Raw genomic sequence first — 27,330 nt, 5'->3', positions numbered from 1 at the left:
TTCACCATCAGAGATAGCACCCTGGGACTTAAATGTATGTTAAATAATAAGCTACTAAAATTGTGAGCAGGAAAGCAAGCATCTTACTAAAAAAAAAGAGTCAAAGGCCATAAACAGGCATTTCTCATAGAAGGGAATAAATGGCATTTATGAAGAAAAAAAAGTGCTTAATCTTGGCATTGTGGGAAGTACACATTCAGATTAGATTATACTGTAGTGTGATATTATACTTAATAAATTCGCAAACATGGAGAAGTCTTATGATGACAAGACTATGAAGTTATCATTCAGGGAAACATCTACTAAGCAGGCAGCAGTATTAATTGGTATAAATACTTGAGAAAACAGATTTGCATTTTCTTTAAAGTTTAACATGCCTGCTACTTATGACTCAGCAATTTTGCTCCCAATTTTTTGTAGAGTTTCCTACACATTTTAACTGGGAGGCAAAAATAAGATTTTCTTCATAGAACATTTGTAAAAGGCACAAACCTGCAAAGAACCTTGATACTTATTTATAAGTAAACTAAAAATTAAATCATGATATAGTAGTAAAATGGAACATTATACACTATAGGGCAACCATGGTCTAAGAATCTAAAATGAAAATTGTGCATATGAAATCAAGCAGAAAATGTTTATAGGTGAGAAAATAACACATAAATAATGGTCAGAGACAATTAACTGAATAATGTCTTATTATTTGGATAAGAATATTAAAACATACACAAATTAAGATATACTTAAAACTTATCTGTGTGCAAGTTCTTTGGTGTATTGTACTGAAAATAACATTTCTTATTATATTCTTGCCTCCTCTAGGATGTGTTATATAACTAATATTGCATAGTTACATTGGGTTGACAGTAGAGCCAGGTAGGTGAGAGGTATTTCACGTTTATTGATGCATCAGTCAAATTTTTTTGACTTCTGATCTTTGTCTATATTGGCATTGAACCAGAACCAGCATAACCAAGAGTGGTCTTGGTAGCTCTGAAGCATACTGCATTTTCAAGGACTACTAACTTATTTTATATCACAGACGGGTAGGAAAATAATCACAGAATGAGAGCTCTGTTTCAGGTTTAGGAACACAAAGCTGCATGAACTGTTTTATAGGCTCCAAAATGGTATCGGTTGAAAGACAAACCATTATTTTAGGGATAGCTAAACAACTGTGAACATGACATCAATTTTAAGATGCATCCTGGTTGAATGATGGAAATTTGCCTAAAATGTGTGTACCTCAATCTTTGACAAGTTTAGAGAATAGCATTGCCTCAGAAAATATCTAGATTAATCATTAGTCCTTAAGTTGAGATGTAGGGTAACTTAGGGAAAGGGAGTTGGTAGAAGATAATTGTTGAAATTGAAAAATATTACTGTTGTTAAGGATGGGAGACAAATAGCCTGGCCAGACTAGATTGGAAAATATTGTGGAATTGTTGAATGGTAGCTAGAATATCTAATATGCCTGAAGTTGGTGGGGGGAAAATTTTTTTTTTTCCAAAATGATACCACTTAACTTTTTAAAAATCTGTGGTATTTAGAGCTGTGTGTTCAATGCCATTTTAGGTTTTAGCATCCAGCATCCACGGCATTTTGGATCTTAGTTCCCCAACCAGGCATCAAACCCGGGTTCCCTGCATTGCGAGGTGGATTCTTTACCACTGGGCCACAAGGTAAGTCCCACACTTTTACTTTTGATATGTGTTTTTACATTCAAAGGGGTTTTGTACAGGTAGCATATTGTCTGTTTTGTTTTGTTTTTTTTTCCCTAATCCACTCTGAACATCAGAAAAGCCACACTGGGGAGAAATGCTGTGGGTGTACAGAATATGGGAAAGCTTTAAGCACATGGCATACCTCAGAATATACCAGAGACATCACACAGTGATGAAATGCTGTGAATGTAGTGAGTGTGAGAAATCTGTAGGAAGTCATACATCATTCTGCATCAGAGAATTCACCCAGGGGAGAAAGTTGTTTTTTTCATTGGTATGATTAGATAATTCACATATATCTGCCATGTTTTAAAATATTATCTATTAACTGTACTTTTTCTTTCTTTTTCTTCTGTAATTTTAACTGTGAATTTTAATTTAAACCATGCATTTTCTTTCTTCTTGGCATATAAGCTATAATTGTTGAAACTGTTTAGTGGTTGCCCCAGAGTACAGTGTATACTTAAGGTAATTCAAGTAGCTTTCAAATGCTCTATATGCTAGAGGCTTGAACAGTATATATCTAGATAGTTTTGTTTATATATGACTTGGTATTCTCTGGCTTCCTGGATCTGTGGTTGGAGACTGTCACTAATTTTGAAAAACTGAGCCATTGTTTTGTGAAATATTTCAGTTGACTTAAAAAAATTATTTATTTTTGGTTGCACTGGGTCTTCATTGCTGCACACAGGTTTTCTCTAATTCTGGTGAGCAGGGCCTACTCTTCATTGCAGAGTGTGAACTCATTGCAATGGCTTCTCTTGTTGTGGAACACAGATTCTAGGCACATGGTCTTCAGTAGCTGCAGCATGCAAACTCAGTAGTTGTGGCTCATGGGCTCTTGAGTACAGGCTTAGTAGTGGTACATGGACTTAGTTGCTCCATGGCATGTGGAATCTTCCTGCACCAGGTATCAAACCCGTGTCTCCTACATTGTCAGGCAGATTCCTGTCCACTGTAGCACCAAGGAAATCCTGGGGTTTTTTTGTTATTGTTGTTTGTTTGTTGTTGTTACTGTTTTTGTCCACACCACACAGCTTGTGGAATCTTATTTCCCCAGGCCACAACAGTGAAAGCGCCGAGTTCTAATACTGGACTACCAGGGAAACTCCCCTCATTTTTTTTTTTTTCCTTCTTCTGGAATCCTAATTAGTTGTACATTTCTTCCTTTATAATTGTTCTCACATTCTTTGATGTTCTGTCCTTCTTTCCCCCCTGCCCCTTACATTTCAGTTTCCCGGGTTTTCATCTTCAAGTTCCTTTATTATTCCTCTGCTGTGTCCAGGCTACTTGAGAATCCATCAAATGTATTTTCATTTCTGTTTTTAATTACTGACTTTTCCTTTAAGTTCTTTGCTAGAGTTTTAATCTATATTCTTCTAACGTCCATTTGTCTTTGCATGTTGTCCATTTTTATAATAGAGCTTTTAGCATATTAATTGTATTTTAAAATTTCAGCCTGATAATTCCAAAATCTGTCATATCTAAGTCTAGTTCTCTTGCTTGTTTTGTCTTATCATATTTTTTTCTTGAATACATTGTAACTTTTTGTTGAAAATCAGACTTGATTTATTGGATAACAGAAAGTAAGATCACCAGCTCAATGGACGTGAGTGTGAGTAAGCTCTGGGAGTTGGTGACAGACAGGGAAGCCTTGTGTCCTGCAGTCCATTGGGTCACAAAGAGTTGGACATGACTGAGCGACAACTAAACTGAGAAATTAAGATAAATGGGACTTCAGTGGGAGGGTTTATGTTTATCTTGGTCATGTTTATGCTAGTATGTTCACTGAATGTTGCAGTATTTGCTGTACCTATAGGTGTCTAAACCAATTTTTATGTACTTTCCTCATATTTACGTTGCTTTGATTTTGAAGTTCTTGGATACAAAATGTAATTTCCTCTCTAAATTTTGGAATTTTTCAATAATTATTTCTTCAAATATTTTATTATTTTTCTCTATGTCTTAATCACACACATTCAATCACTAGTATTTGTTCACAAATCACTGATTAGTGTTCACTTGTTTCTCAATCTGTTTCTCTCTCTGATATTTAGATCATTTCTATGGATCAAGAATGTGTCCCCATAATAAAAAGCAGTTGCTTGTTTGTGCATAACTAAAAACAGTTGTGTGATATATTTTTTCATTTTTACAGTTGATTTTGGCTGAATTAGTACCAGTTGGGTACTAAGTACTCTGTCACTGGTGGCACAGAAGTCAAAAGACATTGCATTTTTAAAAAAAATGATTGTGACTGCTTTCCAGAAAATAAATTAAAGATGTTAAGGTTAGTGGCAAATGGACCAATTGGAGGTGGCTAGAATAAACCCAGGAGAGAATCTGTGATGCTCACAGTCTTGGTGTCTATTCCCAGGTTAATCCAACTGATAGGCCTTAACTCTGTATCTTCTTGGGCCGATGCTTGTCATCTCCCCACTGCCTACCCCCTGTACCCTCTTCCGCCCCAGCCCCAAGGAATAAGGAGGTGTTGGGTCCTGGAGAGCGAAGCAACTGAATCTGTTAAAACTTCCTATCTTATCTTCCATGTAAATCTGATAATAGTAACATTTGTAAAACACTTGTGATGGCATATTTTCACTTACTTTATATAGATTAACATCTTCATAATAGCGCTATGAAGGTGACAATATATTATACAAATTTTTCAGATGCACTTACAATGGTACAGAGATTGTGTTCCACCCAGTGTCCCACAGATCTGGGACTTGACCACATGCACTCTGGTACAAAGTCCATGCTCTCAAATGTGTCATGCACAAAACCTGGAAAAGTCAAGAATACACTATGTGGGACTCCATCATATTAATTATATAGGCATATTATATGTGGATTATAAAATTATGATTTGCACAGTCAGTTCTAGGTAGGTACTTCACTGACACATAACAGGAGTATGATAAATAGGTATATTTTTCATCTTATGAAACTAGACCTAGAATAACAGTTTAGAGCTAAATCAAGCTGGATAAAGGAAATAAAAAATAGGGCAGATCTCAATTAACCTGAGTAGAGAAAGACCATAGAAGAAATCAACAAAACTAAAAGCTGGTTCTTTGAAGAGATCAAGACAATCAATAAACCTTCAGCCAGGCAAAGTAAGAAAAAAAGAAGACGCAAATTACTAGTACTGGAAATTACTGGAAATCAGAGAGGGGCCATCATGACTACATCCATGGAGATTAAAAGGACAATGAAGGAATATTATGAACAACTATATGCCCCCAACTTGGATACCTTAGGTGAAATACACTGGTTTCATGAAATGTAAGTTCATAAAAGACACAGTCTGCCAAAACTAACACAGGGATGTGATTAGGCCCATATTTTATAAAGAAATTGAATAAAAATCAATAATCTTGCAGGATTTCTCAGGCAGTTCAGTGGTTAAGCTCCATGCTTGCAATGCACAGGGGTGTGGTTTTGACTCTTGGTCTGGAAATTCAGATTCCACATGTGTGGCCAAAAAGAAAAACCTTGCAGATAAGAGTGGGAAACCTTTTTGGTGACAGATCCATTCAAAGACATCCATTTCAAATAAACATATTGCCAGCTGTGTAACACAGATATTAGCAAGATAATTAGATGAGGAACCAATCCATCTCAGCCCATGAAGTTTCCTTTTGAAAGGTCTGAGTAACCTAGATGACTATCCTTTTGCACCCTTTCTGTACCCTAATTCCTTCTCTTTAAATTTGCCAGGAAACAGTGAACTCACAAAATTATAAACATACATCTACACCCCCAACTCCCAAACCCTAATAAAGGCGGAGCTCCAGGTCCATGCTCCCTGCCTATTTAATCTGTCTCACTGTGTGGTCCTCGGGTGTGCCCTGTACCCTTCAGGACCTCTTGTTCTTCAGAACTCCCTGATGGTTTCTTGCTGAGGTCATCCTATGATCGTAATAATCACAAGCATTGGTTCAGTCAAAACATTGGCTCTGATAGGGGATATGTCTATAGTTACTCACCACCGATAATGCATGCTAGGTGACTGCTTCATGATCAATGCCATATGGCCTAATAAAATGATTAGACCACTAGTTATAAAGGCTTTCATTAACTAGTCATATAATTAACTGTCTTTCACACCTCAGGCCAAGGAGAACTAAGGAAGGTAGATTGAATCATAAGGCTATTATCACTGCCCAAGGGGGAGCTTCTGGTCAAAGGCACTAGGAAAGGATATTCCTATAGGTAAAATGGAGGTAAACTTAGCCCTGCAACTGCTGAGTCAGTAGATGGTGCCAGGACTACTGTGTCCTAACCTGGATGAGTGAAATGCCCTTGAACCAGAAACTAACGGTACCAAGAAAGGGGAAATTCAACCATGACTTGCTTTCTCTAAGTGACAGCCTCACTCCCTACTGCTCATCATCCCCCCAACCTGATGGGATGCTGTGGGTGCTGTGTTGTGATTTCTTTTGTGTCTTGATTCCTCTTGTGTGAAATCATAGGACTTAAGCTATATTAAGTAATTTTAAATGGAGTCACAGTGGCTAATATGAACTTCCATATTGGTTGTTTTGAAATGTCTGATATGTGACTGTAGATGTCTTGGTGTGATAAATTAAGTTACTTTAGGCACAAAAACAGGCATATGGATCAATGGAACAGAAGAGAGAGCCTAAAAATAAGTTCATATACATACGGTCAATAATCTACAATGGAGGAAAGACAATCTCTTTAGCAAATCATGCCTGTAAAAGCTGACCAGATGCCTACAAACAAATGAAGTTAGAACACACATCCTTACATCATACACAAAATTAAACTCAAAATGGCTTAAAGATTTAACTGTAAGACAAAATACCAGAAAACTCCTAGAAAAGAATATAAAGCATCCTCTCATATAAATTGTGACCGGGTTTTTCTAGGTCAGTCTACCAAAGCAGTTCAAAGAAAAGCAAAAATAAACCAATGGAACCTAATCAAACTTATAACCTTTTTCACAGCAAAGAAAACCATAAAACAAAAAGACAACCTATTGACTGTGAGGAAATATTTGCAAACTGCAACCAATGAGGATTTACTTTTCAAAATATACAAACAGCTCATACAACTCAGTAATAAAAACAGCCCATTAGAAAAGTGAACAGAAGATCTTAATAGCCTCCAAAGAAGACATACAGATGGCCATTGTCACATGGAAATATGCTCATCACCCCTAATTATCAGAGAAATGCAAATCAAAAGTAAAATGAGGTACCATCTCACACCAGTCAGAATGGCCATCTTTTAAAAACCAGGTAAATAACAAATGCTGGAGGGAGTGTGGAGAAAATGCAACCCTCCTACATTGTTAGTGAAATTAGTATAGCTACTGTGGAAACCAGTATGGAGGTTCCTCAAAAAAACTGAAAAATAAACTTACATATGATCCAGCAATCCCTTTCCTGGGCATATATTCAGTCAGTTCAGTTCAGTCGCTCAGTCGTATCCAACTTTTTGTGACCCTATGAATGGCAGCACGCCAGGCCTCCCTGTCCATCACCAACTCCCAGGATATATTGGAACAAAGCTAATTTGAAAAAGGACATACACCCAGGTGTTCATAGCAGCACTACCTACAATAGCTATGACATGAAGATAACCTAAATCTCTATCAACAGATGCACAGATAAAGATTTCACACACACACACACACATACACACACACACACAGAGTACCATAAAAACCAATGAAATAATGCCATTTGCAGCAACATAGAGGGACCTATAGATTATACTCAGTGAAGTAAATCAGAAAGAGAAAGACAAATACCACATGATATCACTTATATATGGAATCTAAGATAAGACACAAACGAACATATCTACGAAAAAGAAACCAAACTCACAGATATAGAGAAAAGATGTGTGGTTGCAAGGAGGGAAGGATGTATTGAGAGTTTGGGATTAGCAGATACAAAATATTTTGTTTAGGATGGATAAACAACAAGGTCCTACTGTATAGCACAGGGAACTATATTCATTGTCTTGTAATAAACCATAATGGAAAAGAATATATGCATGTGTGTGTGTGTGTGTGTGTGTGTGTGTGAATCACTTTACTATACACCAGAAACTAACACAACATTGTAAATCAACTGTGCTTGAATTTTTAAAAAAAGTTTAGATAGGGAATTTGTTTGACCACATCCAAGGAAAGGCTTCACTGGAAAAAAAGGAGCAACTAATAAGAGACGTCACCCCCTGGGCTCTATACCCTACCGGCAGATTCCTTCAAATCAGACCACTGGACTGAGTAACTTGAAGGCACTTTACTGGATGACCCCCTTTCTCTATACTGAGAGTTCTTCCAGGCTAATGCTTCCTGAAGATCTATGTGAGCAGGAGTCGATTTTCCAATCAGCTTATCTCAAGACCAATGCTGGACCAGAGATTGCTGCTGTTGCTGAGACATTTCTTTCTTTAACTTCTCTTTGGTGTGGTTCATTCTTCCCTTTGAATGCTCACTGCTATAACTAACCTGTGTTGTGTGCTAATTGTGTGCAATAAATTTGGTGAATTCACTGTGTGGGGAAGATCCCTGGGAGTAGGAAATGGCAACCTGCTCCAGTATTCTTGCCTGGAAAATTCCATGGACAGAGGAGACTGGCAGGCTCCAGTCCATGGGGAGCAAAGCACTGGACACAACTGCCCAACTCAGCACCGCACAGAGCACAGCGCAAACTTGCTGTGAATTGTCTAGTTTCATACATCTCTAACCTGTTCTTCTTACCTGACCTCACTGCTGCTGCTGCCGCCGCTAAGTCGCTTCAGTCGTGTCCAACTCCATGCGACCTCATAGACAGCAGCCCACCAGGCTCCACCGTCCCTGAGATTCTCCAGACAAGAACACTGGAGTGGGTTGCCATTTCCTTCTCCAGTGCATGAAAGTGAGAAGTGAAAGGGAAGTTGCTCAGTCCTGTCCAACTCTTAGCGACCCCATGGACTGCGGCCTACCAGGCTCCTCCGTCCACGGGATTTTCCAGGCAAGAGTACTGGAGTGGGGTGCCATTGCTTCCTCTGGACCTTACTGCTGGGTCCTGTGAAAAAGCAGTGGGTCCAACCCCTAACACAGTATTGCAAAATAAATTAATGGACAACTGTCAGTGTCAGTGCCTTCTGAAACTCCCGAGGAGATTCAGTAACTCCTCCATGAATGTAAAACTCCTATAGAAATTTCCTGGCTTGGTACCATGGCATACGAGCATGCCACGTCTTCGTGCCTCACCAGAGGCATCGTGGCCCTTTCCAAAGACCCTGTGTGTAAGACACTAATGCAGGCAAACTCTTAATTCTCCCGTGGTTGCTCGGGACACCCAGGAAAGGGAAGTAGTTATTTACTAAGAGGGCTCACAGGAAGTTCTGCTTAAAATTTCCAGTAACAACACATGAGGTTGAGGTAATAGGAGAAAACTCATAAGATCAAACAGAAATCTGAAACTGAAACCTTCCTTAAAATTTTTGTGCAACAGGGAGGAGAAAAGGGAGCTGATTGACTATTACGGGCTTTTGGAATTTGAGTTGTGTGTGTGTGTGTGTGTGTGTGTGCTCAGTCATGTCTGACTCTTTGAAACCCCATGGACTGTAGCCCCCAGGCTCCTTCTGTCTATGGGATATCCCAAGCAAGAATATTGGAGTGAGTTGCCATTTCCTTCTCCAGGGGAGCTTCAAATCCACGTCTCTGTCTCTTGCATTGGCAGGTGGATTCTTTACCACTAGTGCCACCTGGGGAGCCAGATTGTTACTATCAGCTAATAAAATGCACCATCTGCCTTACAAATAGCTGAGAAAAGAAAAGAAGTGAAAGGGAAAGATATACCCTGAAATCAGATTGATTATATTCTTTGCAGCCAAAGATGGAGAAGCTCTATACAGTCAGCAAAAACAAGACCGGGAACTGATTGTGGCTCAGATCATGAACTCCTTATTGCCAAATTCAGACTTATATTGAAGAAAGTAGGGAAAACCACTAGACTATTTAGGTATGACCTAAATCAAACCCCCTATGATTATACTGATTATACAGTGGAAGTGAGAGATAGATTTAAAGGAATAGATCTGATAGAGTGCCTGCTGAACTATGGACAGAGGGTCATGACATTGTACAGGAGACAGGGATCAAGACCATCCCCAAGAAAAAGAAATGCAAAAAAGCAATATGGTTGTCTGAGGAGGTCTTACAGATAGCTGAGAAAAGAAGAGAAGTGGAAAGCAAAGGAGAAAAGAAAAGATATACCCATTTGAATGCAGAGTTCCAAAGAATAGCAAGGAGAGATAAGAAAGCCTTCCTCAGTAACCAGTGCAAAGAAATAGAGGAAAACAATAGAATGGGAAAGACTAGAGATCTCTTCAAGAAAATTAGAGATACCAAGGGAACATTTCATGCAAAGATGGGCTCAATAAAGGACAGAAATGGTATGGACCTAACAGAAGCAGAAGATATTAAGAAGAGGTGGCAAGAATACACAGAAGAACTATACAAAAAAGGTCTTCATGACCCAGATAATCATGATGGTGTGATCACTTACCTAGAGCCAGACATCCTGGAATGTGAAGTCGAGTGGGCCTTAGGGGACATCACTGTGAACAAAGATAGTGGAGGTGATGAAATTCCAGTTGAGCTATTTCAAGTCCTAAAAGATGATGCTGTGAAAGTGCTGCCCTCAATATGCCAGCAAATTTGGAAAACTCAGCAGTGGCCCCAGGACTGGAAAAGGTCAGTTTTCATTCTAATCCAAAGAAAGGCAATGCCAAAGAATGCTCAAACTACCGCACAATTGCACTCATCTCACATGCTAGTAAAGTAATGCTCAAAATTCTCCAAGCCAGGCTTCAGCAGTATGTGAACCATGAACTTCCAGATGTTCAAGCTGGTTTTAGAAAAGGCAGAGGATCTAGAGATCAAGTTGCCAGCATCCGTTGAATCATCAAAAAAGCAAGAGAGTTCCAGAAAAACATCTATTTTTGCTTTATTGACTGGTCAAAGGCCAAAGCCTTTGACTGTGTGGATCACAACAGACTCTGGAAACTTCTTAAAGAGATGGCAATACCAGACCACCTTACCTGCCTCCTGAGAGATCTGTATGCACGTCAAGAAGCAACAGTTAGAACCAGACATGGAACAACAGACTGGTTCCAAATTGGGAAAGGAGTACATCAAGGATATATATTGTCACCTTGCTTATTTAATTTACATGCAGAGTACATCATGTGAAATGCTGGGCTGGATGAAGCAAAAGCTGGAATCAAGATTGCTGGGAGAAGTATCAATAACCTCAGATATGCAGATGACACCACCCTCATGGCAGAAAGTGAAGAGAAACTAAAGAGCCTCTTAATGAAAGAGGAGAGTGAAAAAGCTGGCTTAAAACTCAAAATTCAAAAAATGAAGATCATGACATCCAGTCCCATCACTTGATGGCAAATATATGGGGAAACAATGGAAACAGTGACAGACTTTATTTTTCTGGACTCCAAAATCACTGCAGATGGCGACTGCAGCCATGAAATTAAAAGTCGCTTGCTCCTTGGAAGAAAAGCTATGACAAACCTAGACAGCATATTAAAAGGAAGAGGTATCCCTTTACCAACAAAGGTCTGTCTAGTCAAAACTATGGGTTTTCTAGTAGTCATGTATGGATGGATCATATGAGAGTTGGATCATAAAGAAAGTTTGGTGCCAAAGAAATGATACTTTTGAACTACGGTGTTGGAGAAGACTTGAGAGTCCCTTGGACTGCAAGGAGTTCAAACCAGTCGATCCTAAAGAAAATCAGTCCTGAGTATTCATTGAGAGGACTGATGCTGAAGCTCCAATACTTTGACTACCTGATGCTGAGAAAGATTGAAGGCGGGAGGAGAAGGGTACAACAGAGGATGAGATGGTTGGATGGCATCACCAACTTGATGGACAGGAGTTTGAGCAAGCTCCAGGAGATGGTGAAGCCTGGCGTGCTGCAGTCCATGGGGTCACAAAGAGTTGGACAAGACTGAACAACTGAACTGACTGACTGATTGACTGGAACTGTCATGGCGCCTCTGGGTATGTTATTTTGCTTGCTGATTGAGGATCAAGGTCTAGTCCAAGTTAACTTGTTTGCCATCTTGAACCCATTTGATTTTAATTGGTTTATGTTGTGTCCTTGGGTTATGTCTTTCTTTCAAAAATTGTGCCTTGCTCATTTTCTCTCCTGTTACACAAGGAGATGGGGTTGACGATGATTGAATGGCATCACCAACTCTAGGGACATGAGTTTGAGCAAACTCCAGGAAATGGTGAAGGACAGGGAAACCTGGTGTGCTGCAGTCTATGGGGTCGCAAAGAGTCGACACCACTAAGCAACTGAACAACTCTGCATATAAGTTAAATAAACAGGGTGACGGTATGTACCCTTGTAGATAAAAAGTAATCATCATGTACCAACACCATGATACTTCTGATCTCAGCTAAATGGGGACAGAAATACCTCTCCCACTTGGCAAAATGGAGCTGAAATGAAAATAAGGGAAGATGTTCCCCAAACTCCTCTTTCCCTAGTGAATATTCACGCTTTCATTTGTATGCCCTTCATAACTGGCTTTCCAAAGAGACCCCTAGGCGCAGCTCTTCACCTGTCTGCCTGCTATCCCTGCTGTGCTGTGTTAGTTGCTCAGTCATGTCCAACTCTGCAATACCATGGATTGTATCCTCTGTCCGTGGAATTCTCCAGGCAAGGATACTGGAATGGGTTGCCATTCCCTTCTCCAGGGGAGCTTCCCAGCCCAGGGACTGCAAGAAACCGAATCTCGTGCATTGCAGGCAGATTCTTTACTATCTGAGCTACCAGGCCTGCTCTCCCACTCAGAGCATTTTTGTTGTTGTTTAGTTGCTAAACCATGTTCGACACTTTGTGACCCATGGACTGTAGCCCGCTAGAGTTCTCTGTCTGAATTTCCAGGCAAGAATGCTGGAGTGTGTTGCCATTTTCTTCTCTAGGGGGTTTTCCCCTCACGGAGATCCAACCCATGTCTCCTGCATATCCAGGTGGATTCTTTACTTCTGTCAACTATGAATTGGTACTTGCCAGGAGCATTTGCCAGTGACTGAACAACAACAAGCATGTTTGCCATCTGCCTCTGTGGAGATTGAACCCTGTGGGGCTGCAGCTGCTGATCTTCAACACCCCCCACCCCCACCCAGGGGAATTCAGGATAGAGAATGAGGCACTTTGTGCTCCAGGAAAACTGCTGGAACAGGTCTTTAGATAGTTAGATATTTTCAGGAACTGATTTCATGATCCCAATCCTTGCATCTCTTCCTATCTAGAAAAGCAGTAAGTCCCTTCATGGTGATATCAGCTCCTTGTGACTAGCAGAAAACCTTTTGTAAAGTAAGCACTTGATTGCATTGAACTCCCCCTTCACTAAAATCATATGTATTGACCTTCCCCTTCTGCCTCTTTGGAGCAATCTCTCAGAGCTATCTGGGGTGCTGTCTCCTGGGCTGCAGTCCTCATTTTTGGCCCTAGTAAAACTTAACTTGCAACTCTCAAGTTGTGCATCTATTTTAGCTGACATCACTGAGCTGCCATTGAAGCCCTCTTGAGAGTGTATCCTTCCTTAAATAAACTCACTTTCTTAACCTGTCTGCTTTGTCTCCAAATTCTTTCATGATGGAAAAAAGAACCTTAAATTCACTGGCAACACCATGAGGAGGGCGATCTATTTTGCATAAAACAAACATAGTTGGGCTGTCAGTGCATTATATTGTCATATTTAGATATAGCATTAGAAGTTCAAACATTTTTACCTAGAAAACCATTGCAGAAAACGAGTTCATGTACCTGATGCACAGAGAGGCCAGTCCAAGCAAAACATCAGTCTTTGGAGCAGGTAAAGATTTGTTGCAAAGGTTAAGCAACGATAATGGTGGCTTATTCTCAAAAGACCTGAACTTAGAGATGAGTTTGGGGGAAGAGTTTTCATTGGCATAATTGGGGTGAAGGCTGCAGGGTATGTGACTTTGGTTGGTGATGAGGTGACTGGGTGATGTTCAGGAATCTTGAGCTCAATCTGAAGTTAGCATCCTGCTTCAAAGTGGGAGCCTCATTTCCCACAGAAAATCTCAAAAGCTATGTTATGCATATCCCTTGAGGGGGAACCAGGTCCCCTTTTTATAGCTGCACTATGGATTTCCCAGGTGGCTCAGATGGTAAAGTGTCTGCCTGCAATGCAGAAGACCTGAGTTCGATCTCTGGGTCAGGAAGATCCCCTGAAGAAGGAAATGGCAACCCACTCCAGTACTCTTGCCTGGAAAATTCCATGGATGGTAGGCTACAGTCCATGGGGTTGCAAAGAGTCGGACACGACTAAACAACTTCACTTTAGTTTCTTTCTTTATTGTTTCTTGAGTGCTTCTCCTTTGTTTCTGCCTGTTCTCTCTTCCCTGATTTAGTAACAATTTGCATATGTCTTTTGGAATTCAGCAAAAATCTAGGATCTAATACCTTTCCCCACAAACAGAATATGCTATTTGTCATTCACAAAGGATGTCTCCAAGATAACAAGTAGGTTAATTAATGCAGAGATAGAAACATTCTATCCCATTAGGAGAATAGTCCCTTCAAAATATCAGCATTTAGCAATTTGGAGAATCTGATTTCAGTCAGGAGCATTACCTGCTTTCCCTTGGTACTCCACATAGGCCAGGTATGGAGATAGTCCAAGACTGTTGGCAGTGAAAAGGAATAAAAAAGGGGAATGAATTTTTTTTTCTTTCCCTTTCCAGAGAACAAAGAAGAGAACAGGGAGTACGCCTGAACATTCCTTTTTTTTTTTTTAAATTTAAGTGCTCTTAACTCTGTAAATAAGTTTCTTTTCTGCCTCCTAACTCTGCAGGAACTACACCTCACACCTATTTAGCTTTGACTCGATGCTAAATACATCCTATGTCTGGTGTTTACCTTTACAACACCCTTCCCTTTGTAGTTACATATCAGAAAAGAAGGCCACAGAGCCACTCAAATACCGGACTTGATTATTGGGTTACTGATGCTTGCCTATGAATATCTTTGAAACAATGCAAGAGGAAGAACTCAAATCATAACACCCTTGCTCCTCGTCACTGACTCCTGATTGTGAGCCCTCATATAAGCCCCCAGACTCCTCATGCGGGGGAGAGGTACTGGGGCCGTGGGGGCACAGTTCTTGAAGCATGAGCCTACTGTGTTCCCCTCTCCGCCACCTGAAAATTAAAGCCATCTTTCCATTTCCCCCAAACTCTGCATATTTTTTAAATTCGGCTTTGGTGGGCAGAGAAAGCCAAGATTTGGCCAGCAACAAGACCTAGAGTGAGAAGATAGACCAAGACTCCTGCGATCTGGGTTCTTGGGGCACCCATGGCTGTTGCCGGCAAAATCTTGGCTTTCTCTGCCCACCAGAGTGAAATAAAAATTACAGAGACAGAGTCTGGAGGAAATAGAAAGATAGCTTTAATCCTCAAGCTGGCAGAAAGGAGAACACAGCAGGCGTGTGCCTCAAGAACTATTTCTTCTCTCCATAGTGAATGGGGGGATCATATAGTTGGGGCTTGCAGTCAGGTGTTGGAGAAGAAAAGATGAAAAGATGTAGGGATCCTGAATTCTTGTTTCTTTTTGTATTGTTTGGAAACAATCGATAGGCCAGCATCAGGTAGGTAATTTGGGTCTGGCAATCAGTCCTGGTAGTTGGGTCCATTGTCCTTTGTGGATTGCACTGTGACTTTCTTTTTGTAATACAAAAAGAGGGGAGACTAACTACAAGGGGTGGTTTGCAAAGAGAGTGTACCATAAAGTTAAGCAACAAGATGCGGTTAGCACAGAGCAAAGAGAGGGAAAAACAAACTTCAAGGGGTGGTTTAAGGTGCCAGATGGGAATATCAGACCACCTGACCTGCCTCTTGAGAAACCTGTATGCAGGTCAGGAAGCAACAGTTAGAACTGGACATGGAACAACAGACTGGTGCCAAATAGGAAAAGGAGTACGTCAAGGCTGTATATTGTCACCCTGCTTATTTAACGTATATGCAGAGTACATCATGAGAAATGCTGGGCTGGAAGAAGCACAAGCTGGAATCCAGATTGCTGGGAGAAATATCAATAACCTCAGATATGCAGATGATACCACCCTCATGGCAGAAAGTGAAGAGGAACTAAAGAGCCTCTTGATGAAAGTGAGAGAGGAGGGTGAAAAAGTTGGCTTAAAGCTCAACATTCAGAAAACTAAGATCATGGTGTCTGGTCCCATCACTTCATGGCAAATAGATGGGGAAACAGTGGAAACAGTGCCAGACTTTACTTCTGGGGGCTCCAAAATCACTGCAAATGGTGACTGCAGCCATGAAATTAAAAGACGCTTACTCCTTGGAAGGAAAGTTATGAACCAACCTAGACAGCATATTAAAAAGCAGAGACATTACTTTGCCAACAAAGGTCCATCTGGTCAAGGCTATAGTTTTTCCAGTGGTCATGTATGGATGTGAGAGTTGGACTGTGAAGAAAGCTGAGAGCCGAAGAATTGACACTTTTTAACTGTGGTGTTGGGGAAGACTCTTGAGAGTCCCTTGGACTGCAAGGAGATCCAACCAGTCCATCCTAAAGATCAGTCCTGGGTGTTCACTGGAAGGACTGATGCTGAAGCTGAAACTTTGGCCACCTGATGTGAAGAGTTGACTCATTGGAAAAGACCCTGATGCTGGGAGGGATAGGGGGCAGGAGGAGAAGGGGACGACAGAGGATGAGATGGCTGGATGGCATCACTGACGCGATGGACATGAGTTTGAGTAAACTCCGGGAGTTGGTGATGGACAAGGAGGCCTGGCGTGCTGCGATTCATGGGGTCGCAAAGAGTCGGACATGACTGAGCGACTGAACTGAACTGAACTGGAAGTTAATTATCAGGATGTGGGTAGCATAAAGTTAAAAGATAATAGATGCAGAGTATGCCTTTTGTAGAATTAAAGGGCAATAGGAGAGGAATGTAGTTTGCATAAGAGGTTAGTCTTCTGCAAAGAAGACAGTTAGCTATCAATGCAGACTGTAGATTAGTGTTAGCAGCTGAGTAGTGTTCTGACTCTTTGCGACCCCATGGAGTTGTAGACCACCAGGCTCCTCTGTCCATGGAATTCTCCAGACAAGAATACTGGGTAGCTGTTTCCTTCTAGAGGGGCTCTTCCTGATCCAGGGATTGAGCCCAGGTCTCCCTCAATTGAAGGCAGATTCTCTACTGTCTGAGCCACCAGGGAAGCCTCAGGGGAACAGTTAAAGTAGAGAAAGACTCAAAAGACAAAAAGAGAAAAAGAAAAAACAGCTTTTCTTACTTCACTGCCACAGGACCAAGGATAAAGCAGTTCCCCCATATTTGTTCTCTGCTGCACTGGACTGATTGAGTCACCCATAACACTGTAACTGCTCAGTCCCCCGGGCGCGCGGGGGAACCATGGGTAATGTAGTCTTTCTCGGCCACACAGCCCTTCCAGTCTCTAAGGGCTCCCTATGCGCGTGTACGGCGGAAGCCCCGCCTCATCCCTTCCAGCCTTACTGGCCTCCTGGTGAGAACTTTGGTCGTCTCTCCTTGGGGGCGCAGTGGGGACTTAGAGTTGCCTAGGGCTTTGTTGACAGCCCAGTTCTTCTGGAGGGCGCGGAAGCCGGAGGTCTCGGGCCACCGTCCGGCCCAGGCGGGACCCCGTAGGGCCTGGGTCTGTCCTCGACTTCGACCCTGGGTGCGGTGTCCCCAGTTCGGGTCTTCCCTCGGGCGCGGGTGGAGCAGAGGTCCGTTAGGAGCGGGCATGGTGGGGGTGTGGGGCGCGAATACTCGGCGCCACCTGCCTCAGGGCGGAAAGCCTGGCGGGTAGTGGGGGGGAAAGCGCCGTGGTCACGCTGCCCGCCGAGCGCGGCCTCGGAAGCGCGGGCGGAGGTTGTGCGGCGCAACGCAGCTGGAGAGATCCGGTCGGTTCCCGCTGTGTCGCCTGTACGGTGGGCTGGAGAAAGAGGGAACTTCATCAAAGCTCAAACTCTGCGAAGGAGGCTATGGATAATATCTGCTTCTTGGTGTTGATCCGAGAATTCCTTGTGGTGTCATTTTTAAACGAGTTAGCGAAGTGCCAGGTACTAACTGCTGAGACAGTGGTAACAGAGTGGAATGAGCGCAGCCCTTAGTAGGCAGTCATTTCTGGGCCTAATTACTCTGCACCTTGTTACTAGGCAACAGGTCTTGCAGTGTCTCCTTGGATCCTGCTCACAAGTAACTGTCAAAGAGCAACCCTTAGTTGTCCTGCTCAGCTATTGGTCAGCACTGCAGTGGGCCCTGCCCACTGGTAATTGCCCATGAGGGACTTTTGGGGAAGTGATTCAGTCAAGGGTTGGTGGTGTGGTGGTGGTCAGGGGGAGAGTGAGGTCAGAGGCAGATTCAAGCCTTCTCCTGGAGGCCCTCTAGCTTACCCAGCCTTGGGCCAGCAGGTGAGTTGGAGGGCCCAGGGAAAAGACTGCGGACTATGTCCTGCAGGGCTCCAGAGTCCTCGTTAAGACCCTCCACTAGCCGTGGCCCAGGCCTTTAGGCAGCAGAGAACTTCTCCCCCCTCCCTGTCTCTGCAACCTAATAGCAATGGTTGTCTGGGTCACAGTCTGTGAGACCTGGTCTTCAACATTAGGCCGGCCTAAGGAGACTGAGGGACAGTTGGGTTGCGTGCCTGGCTCCTTCAGGGATGACAGCTTGGCAGGATGTGGGAAACTGGCCTTGAAGAAGCTGCCAGCTGAGATCTGCCTCCTCTTAGCCAGGACTGAAACCTTGGACGGTGAAAGTTGTGCATTGGGACTTTGCGCTTTCTTGTCAGGACAGGGAATAATATTCATCTAATAGAGATTTACAGGAACATCTTTACTTGACCATGACTGACCTCAGAAACAAAGGATCTGATGCCAAGAAGTCTGCAACAGCTAACCATGTCCATCCCTCACCTTTTGCTTTTAAAGGGACTTGCTGAAAACTTTAAGTAACTTAGGGGTTTTTGAGGCATGAGCCACCCATCTCCTTGTATGAAACTGTTCTAAACCGGTCTCTGTTCCAGACTCTAATGTTTAGTATTGATGGGCCTCACTGTGCCTCAGGTAACATTTAAAGACCCCTTTCCTTTACATTGGGTGATTTATGTAATCTTCCCAATTATGTCGTGATAGTGGTGTGACACTTTTCCTTAAACACATAAAACAAAAAAGGAAATCTGATGCTCAGGTTACTGAGGTGGTCCGACGTTTAGAAGGCCATCCCTTTTACAGGACTTGCTGTGGATTCTCTTATCTCACAGGGTAAACAATTTTGCTTGACAAAGATGCAGGCTTTGTCTTGTCTTCTAGGATTAATTCTGAAGAAATACTGCCATCTTTTGCTGGTGTGTTTTAGTGTGTTGTCAGTTTTTTTTGTTTGTATTGTTTAAATTAGTGGAAAAAGTTGTCTTTACTAAATGAGAAGAGGTAGGTTTAAGCCCTGTGATCAGTTCAAACTGGAAAAGGGACGTGGTGCTTCCACGAGGTCTTGCTTTTGCATTTTCAAGGGTCAGATGAGGTTTTGCAGAGGCTGCTCCGCAGCCAGGCTGCTGAGGTGATTGAGAGGTAAATGTAGGGGAGTCCAGCCGTCCCACCTCTGTCTTGTTTCTGTCCCTCCAGCTGCATCTTCACCGTCCTCTGCACTCTTCCAAGACCCACTGGAAACGAACACATCTGAGGGGAGCTCTTGATTCATTCCCCCAACTTGTGGTATGGTGGATTGAACTCTTCTGATGTAGTCAGATGCATTATCCATTGTAGCACTGCCTGCCCCCCCACCCCCACCCCCCTGGTGGATTTAACTCTTGATTTCAGATTGTGTTAGCCGTCTTTTATCAGTGTAAGTTATTTGCCTTTTATAATCAGTTTTACTTGAGTCCTGAATGTACCCTGAATTATATTGAATACGTTTTCGTATCTATTGGAGTAAAGGTATAGCTTATTTTCTGTAATCTACAAATATTAGAGGTAGCGAGTAGCTTAAATGGATTTTAGAATATTAACTTACTCTTGAATTTTTGTATAGACTCTACTTGATAAGGGTGTAAGCTTTTATTATTTTTCTTAACTTTGTAGCTGTTGTTATATTTGAATTTTTATTCTGTATTCATACACTAGGTTAGCCTATACTTTTGTTTTCTTGTGTCCCTCAACAACTGTTGTATCTTGGTTACAGTAGTCTTATTGCAGCAGCCCTTTCTGCTCTTTTCTCCTCTCCTTTCACGTCCCTCTTTTATCTCCTATCTGGATCTCTCTTTGGTTTCATATGAGGAAATCACATGTTACAGACTTACCAAAATCTCATGTGTAAATTTGGACTTTGTGTGTACATCTGCTTTTTGGATGTAGATGTCGATTACCAAGTTACTTTAAACAGTCATAAATCTAGTTTGGTTTTATATTTTTATTTTTTTATTACTACCTTTTCAGAGAAAATTTACATTTTTATCTGTTTTAAAATGTTTCCATGATGTTGTTGATAGTTTATTGTTGTTTAGTCGCTAATTCCTGCCGACTCTTTTTCCATCCCACAGACTGTAGGCTCCTCTGTTCATGGTTATTTTCCAGGCAAGAACACTGGATGGGCTTGCCATTTCCTTCCCTAGGGGATCTCCCTGGCTCAGGGATTGAACCTGCATCTCCTGCTTGGCAGGTGGAACCTTTACTACTGAGCTCCCTGGGAAGCACTTATTCTAAATAGTGAATTGAGGGAGCACATGCTCAGCCATTTTGCTGGTTCCAACTTCATTACACCAGCTGCCAATTTATTTTTTAAATTAGTGATATAGTCACCTGACTAAAATCTAAACACCAGACTCATTGAGGTCTGTGATCAGTTTGAAATAATTATTTTTTGTAGTACAAAGTATGAATCAAGGGTATTATGTTTTTCTAGTGGAGTGTTTTAGTCTAGCATCATTTGTGTCAAAATGTACTTTCTCCATTGAATTTCCCAGACACCTAAATTAAAGTAATGTGTGTTTTCACCTGTGTGCATGTATATCACTTTTGTATTTTCTTGAGTGTTTCATTTTTGTTATAACACACACTTTCTTGATTAGAAGCTATATGGTCTCTCTTGAAATGAAGTAATATTAGTCCTCTGAGTTTCTTCTTTTTCAAAAATGTGTTCATATTGTAGGTTGTTCTTCTATGTAAACGTAAGAATCAGCTTGTGATTCTTCAAAAAACTGATAAGCTTCTTTTAAATGTTATTTCATGGAATCTATTCATCTTTTTGTGGAGAACTGACATTGCCACCATACTGGATCTCCTCACCTATGAATTCAATATTTATCTCTATTTTCTAGGTTTTTTGAGAATTTTAAGCTGAGAAAAGACTTGATTTGACTTCTAATTTAATAACAATTCTGAGAATGGACTCTGGTGAGGCAGTGGTAGAAACAAATGATAATAGCAGGCTCTTTCAGTAATCTTTTCAAGAAATGATGATGTTACCTGCTGTACTTTGGAGTGATCAAATTTTGGATGGATTTTGAAAGCAGATTGAAAACTGTGGATTGAAAACGTCCCTGTGTTGTGTGTGTCTCAGTGTGTGTGGGTGCATGTGCATGCATGTGCGCTCAGGTGTGTCCAACTCTTTGGGACCCCATGGACTGTAGCCTGTCAGGGTCCTCTATCCTTGGGATTTTTCAGGCAAGAATACTGTCATGGGTTGCCATTTCCTTCTTCAGGGAATCTTCCCAGCCCAGGGATTGAACCTGCATCCTCTTGTCACTTGCAGTGGCAGGCAGATACTTTATCACTGCCCCACCTGAGAAGCGCTGCCTGCTCCCCTGGGATTTCACAAACTGTGTGTGTGCTGTCAGATAGCTTTGATGTTTCATAAGGTGAAAAGACTTCAGTGTTTATATTACATATCAAAAGTATTATCCGTGTCACCTACATTTGAATTCTTCAGATTGGTGAGCAGTGTGCCTTCACAGACATCAGTGCCATTCAAGGACGTGAGTGTGGCGTTTACCCAGGAGGAGTGGCAGCATGTGAACCCTGCTCAGAGGACCCTGAACAGAGCTGTGATGCTGGAGAACCATAGCCACCTTGTCGCACTGGGTGAGCCTACTTTATTATAGGACTCTGACTCGAGTGCAATTGATCTTCTGTTCCTGCTTTTTTTAAAGTATATTACCTGTATTGAGTAATTGACAAAATAAAATTTAACACGTTTCTGTGTATAATAGAATGAGTTCTGGAAAATACGTACAGCTATGCCACCAAAATCACAATACAGATTATTTCTGTTATGTGAAAGTTTTCGTTGGATGTTTTCTGTCCTCTCTTGACACCTATTTTCTGATAATCACTGATCCTCTTTTTGTTTCAATACTTTCTCTCCGTCCGCCACAAGTTTTTTTTCTAAAAGATTGTGCCAAGTCTTTTTTTTTCTTTTTTTTTCATTTATTTTTATTAGTTGGAGGCTAATTACTTTACAGTATTGTAGTGGGTTTTGTCATACATTGACATGAATCAGCCATGTAGTTACATGTTTTCCCCATCCCGATCCCCCCTCCCACCTCCCTCTCTACCCGATCCCTCTGGGAATATTACTCAGCCATTAAAAAGAACTCATTTGAATCAGTTCTAATGAGATGGATGAAACTGGAGCCCATTATGCAGAGTGAAGTAAGCCAAAAAGATAAAGAACATTACAGCATACTAACACATATATATGGGATTTAGAAAGATTGTGCCAAGTCTTAATTGTGGCACACCGGATCTTTACTTGCTGCATGTGGTATCTAGTTCCCTGACCGGGGATGGAAGTCCCCTGGATGATGCATTGGGAGTGTGTTGTCTTAGCCACTTGACCACCAGGGACATTCCCTACTTTTCCCTTTTTTGGAAATTCATATAAATGGAATCACAGTTTATGCACTGTCTGTATGACTTCTTTCTCCTTGTATAATTCTTTGGTGACTGTTGATGTTGTTTTATCTGTATTTATTCCTTTTATTGAAGAGTAGTGTATTTTTAAGTATAGATGTTGAGATCCTTTTTGGTTTGATGCTAATCATAATTAAATGTGCTATGAATATTTGCATCTACATTGTGTGAGGCCATATTTTTATTCCCTTGTGAAAAGACCCTTGGGTAGTTTCCTGGGTCTCATTGCAAATAATTATATCTGTAGAAATGCCTGGTTTTATTTAGCTTTACTTTATTAGGCTTCCCAGCTGAGAATGTTTTTACAAATGGAAACTTTGTGTCAACCCCCTGGGTGGGACCACATATCAGTATTTGAACAGCATTTGCTCACCCTGTGTCTCTGTGTCACATTGTGGAAATTCTCATAACATTTCAAACTCTTTCATTGTTATATTTGGTGTGGTGATCTGTGATCACTGATGTTATATTGTAATTGTTTTGGGGTACCATGCGTTGCACTCGTATGAGATGGTGAACTTAATTAGTAAATATTGTGTGTGTTCAGATTTCCCCTGTGACTGGCCATTGCCCAGTCTTTCTCTTCAGGCAGGCCTCCTATTCCCTGAGGTGAGTGGTGAATGGTGAAAAGTCACTCAGTTGTGTCCTACTCTTTGTGACCCCATGGACTGTAGCCTACCAGGCTCTTCCTCCATGGGACTCCAGGCAAGAATACTGGAGTGGGTTGCCATTTCCTTCTCCAGGAGATCTTCCCAACCCAGGGATTAAACCCAGGTCTCTCACATTGTAGGCTTTACTGCTTTACCATCTGAGCCACCAGGGAAGTCTATTCCCTGAGACACAGTAATATTGAAACTGGGCCAATTAATAACAGTACAATGACTTATAGCTGTTCAAATGAAAGGAAGAGTTACATGATACTTTAAATTAAGTTAGAAATTATTAGTAAGGAAGTTATGCTGAAAGGTGAGATAATGCTGAAAAAACTAGGCCTATTACACCAGTTAGCCAACTTGTGAATGCAAAGTTTTGATGGAAAATTAAAGTGCCAACTCCAGTGAACACATGAATGATAAGAAAGTGAAACAACTTGATTGCTGATACGGAGAATATTTTAGTGTTCTGAAAAGAAGGTCAGACTACCCACAACATTCAGTTAAGTCCTTGGCAAGGTCCTCAGTGTCTTCAATTCTATGAAGGCTGAGAGAGGCAAGGAACCTACAAAAGAAGAGTTTGAATCTACTATAGGTTGATTGATGAGGGTGAAGGAAAGAAGCCATCTCTATTAGATGAATGTGTAAGGGGGAACAGCAAGGGCTGACAAAAAAGCTGCAGGAAGTTATTATCCAGAAGATCTCCTATAGCTTAGATGATTAATGCAGGTGGCCACACTTTACAAGAGTTTCAGAATAGGTGAAATACTTCTTTATTGGAAGAAGATACCATGCAGGACTTTCATAGGTAGATAATGGGTAGATAGATGTCCATGCTTAGCTTCAAAGCGCATGCTTACTCTCTTGTTAGGGGCTAGTGCAGCTGGTGGCTTTAAGTTGAAGCCAGTGCTCATTTGCCATTCTGGAAATTCTAGGACCCTTAGGAATTGTGCTGAATCTACTTTGCCTGGGCTTCATACATCAACAACAAAGCCTGGATGACAGTACATAGGTTGATTTGGCAGAGTTTGAGAGGATTCAGTAGTTTTGAAAAGAGATTTTAGGGTTATTGAAAATGCTGTCAATTTGTGTTGCATTTTACGGAGAAATCCTGAAAGGAAGAGTTAATTGGTGTGACAAAATTAATTGTTGTCTTTAAAGAAATTGCCATAACCATCCCATCCTTTAGTAGCCATCACCGTTAATGTTAAGCAGATGTCAACATTGACACAGGATCCTCCAGCAGCAAAATTATCAGGCACAAAATGCTCTGAGGATGGTTAATATATGTTAACAATGATGTGTTTTGTAATTAAGGAATATATAATTTTTCTTAAACATAATGCTGCTGTACGTAATTAGGCTTCCCTGTGTTTGAACACAACTGTCTTATGTGTTCAGAAGGCAAACAGTTTGTGATTCAGTTGTGATATTCACTTTATTGAAGAAACCACACCTGCAGTATCTTTGAAGATCTGTCTGTATATGAAGAAAAAAAAAAATTGCCAGATTTGTTTAAAGTGTCATTTATATGGGCATTAGCAACATATAGTGGTTCTGCTTGCTCCACGTGTATATCCTCATTTTGTGTCGTAAACCTGACGAGTTTTGATCCTTTTGTTGGGTGTCTGTTGTATATACTTGGTTTCATTTCTCTTTGATGATGATGAACAACTTTCATATGCTGGTTGGCCATTCACATAGCTTTTAAAAAGGTATGTTCAATTCCATATATATGTGTTAGTATACTGTATCGGTCTTTATCTTTCTGGCTTACTTCACTCTGTATCATAGGCTCCAGTTTTATCCATCTCATTAGAACTGATTCAAATGTATTCTTTTTAATGGCTGAGAGAATAGCATTGAAACAAGTATACTATCAAGGGTGAAACAGATCACCAGCCCAGGTTGGATGCATGAGACAAGTGCTCAGGGCTGGTGCACTGGGAAGACCCAGAGGGATGGGATGGGGAGGGAGGCAGAAGGGGGGATCGGGATGGGGAACACATGTAAATCCATGGCTGATTCATGTCAATGTATGGCAAAAACCACTACAGTATTGTAAAGTAATTAGCCTCCAACTAATAAAAATAAAAGAAAAAAATGTGAAAAAAAAAGGTATGTTCAGATTCTTACCATTTGTTTTGTTTGAGTTTTTCGTCTAGTAATTCAAAATATACTTCTTTATATAATCTTGATGACTTTTATAAGATACACCTTTTGAAAATTTTTTCTTTTAATCTATGGTTGACCATTTTGTTTGCTAAACAATTGGGAAAATATTTTCATGTTGTGATGAGGTTCAGTGTATCATTTGCTTCAATTTCTGTTCCATTCCCCCTATCCCTCTATTTAATAATTTGCCTAAGCAAAGGTCATTCAGATTTTGTCTTGTATTTTTCTTCTCTAAATGTCCTTGGTTTAGGTTTTACATTTAAGTCTTTGACTTTTTCCAGTTAATCTCTGTACATGGTGTGAAACATTACTTGTCTTTCTCTTTGTAGCCAAAAATCTACTGAATGGGCTGATTATCCTTTCCCTATTTAGTTGCCTTGGCACCTTTTTAAATAAATTGTGTATATATGCATAGGCTTATCTCTGAATATCATTCTGGTTTATTGATCTAAATACCTTTGTGAATATGAATCATGCACTTTTTAAATTAATCTGGCTCTGTAGTATGTTTTCACATCAGAAAGAATAAGTCCTTTTAGTTTTTTCTTAGACTGTTAGTTTCTTTCCCTATAAATTAAAAAAAATTTTTTTTTTGGAAACCCTAGTAGTATTTTGTGAGGATTGTATTGAATATGTAGAAGATTTGGGGGAAACTTTGCATCTAACAATACTGAATTTTCTGATCTGTGAACAATGTCTTTCCTTTTCCTTAGCTTTTAATGTTCCTCTGGAATGTGTTGTAGTTTTCACTTACATATCTTCAATCTTTGTTGTGAGCTGTGCCCTTAAATCTTTTGATGCTACAATGATACTTTTCAAACTTCAAGTTTCAATTGTTTTTTTGATTTATATAGATATATAATTTATGTTCATTTTTGTTGTTTCTATTTGATACTTCACTTGTTACTCCTACTAGCTGTTTTGAAGACTCCTTAAACTATTTTATATATTAGATAATATTATTTGTAAATAAAGATATTTTTATATTTTTCTAATCTTCATTTCTTTTAAGTTGTTTTTTTGACTAGATTTAATGCGAAATAATTTATTATTGACATCCAAGTATGATATTAGTCATAGGACTTAAATAGTTGCTCATTGTTACCTATTTTTTTTCTTCCTACTCTTAGTGCCATAAAATTAGTATCATTTTTTCCTTAAATGTTCATACTAGAATTCACTAAGGAAGCAATCGGGACCTGGAGTTTTCTTTGTCAGAACATTTTTTTTATAACAACTTGACTGCAGTATAATTCATGTACCCAAAGTTGATCCTTTTAGTTTATACAATTATGTTTATACAATTTAAAAAACATACTTTTTAATATGTTCACAGACATATGGGACTATCACCACTATTTTTTATTATATTTTCATCACCCCAAGAGGAACTCTGAACCCATTGGTAGTCACTCTCCGTTTCTGCTCCCCAGCCCCTGCTGCTGCTGCATCGCTTCAGTCTTGTCCACCAGGCTCCACCGTCCCTGGAATTCTCCAGGCAAGAACAATGGAGTAGGTTGCCATTTCCTTCTCCATTGCATGAAGTGAAAAGTGAAAGTGAAGTCGCTAAGTCGTGTCCGACTCTTAGCGACCCCATGGACTGCAGCCTACCAGGCTCCTCTGTCCATGGGATTTTCCAGGCAAGAGTACTGGAGGGGGTGCCATTGCCTTCTCTGCCCCAGCCCCTAGGAACTACTAATTTACTTTGTGTCTTAGAGATTTGAGTATTCCAGAGGTTCCACATCAATAGAATCACAAAATATATAGCCTGTTGTGGCTTCTTCCACTAAGCATGATCTTTTTATA

General features: G+C 40.7%; 1 long non-coding RNA gene across 3 annotated transcripts; it reads left to right on the top strand.

Moving 5' to 3' along the window:
• The first annotated feature begins 17,236 nt into the window (after positions 1–17,236).
• LOC122431991 lies at positions 17,237–26,993 on the top strand. Of its 3 annotated transcripts, XR_006266686.1 has the most exons (4): positions 17,237–17,301; positions 19,412–19,501; positions 21,714–21,865; positions 26,861–26,993. It is a non-coding gene; the product is annotated as an uncharacterized LOC122431991 (long non-coding RNA). The 3 variants fall into 3 exon arrangements; XR_006266684.1 differs by lacking the exon at positions 26,861–26,993 and having other exon boundaries at positions 21,714–22,165; XR_006266685.1 differs by lacking the exons at positions 17,237–17,301; positions 26,861–26,993 and adding an exon at positions 17,310–17,521 and having other exon boundaries at positions 21,714–22,165.
• Positions 26,994–27,330: the final 337 nt, after the last annotated feature.

The sequence above is a fragment of the Cervus canadensis genome, chromosome 30 (assembly GCF_019320065.1).
Source record: "Cervus canadensis isolate Bull #8, Minnesota chromosome 30, ASM1932006v1, whole genome shotgun sequence".
In the NCBI taxonomy this organism is placed as follows: Eukaryota; Metazoa; Chordata; class Mammalia; order Artiodactyla; family Cervidae; genus Cervus; species Cervus canadensis.
Note: the sequence above shows the minus strand (reverse complement) of the source record. Positions and strands in the feature narration are given on the sequence as shown.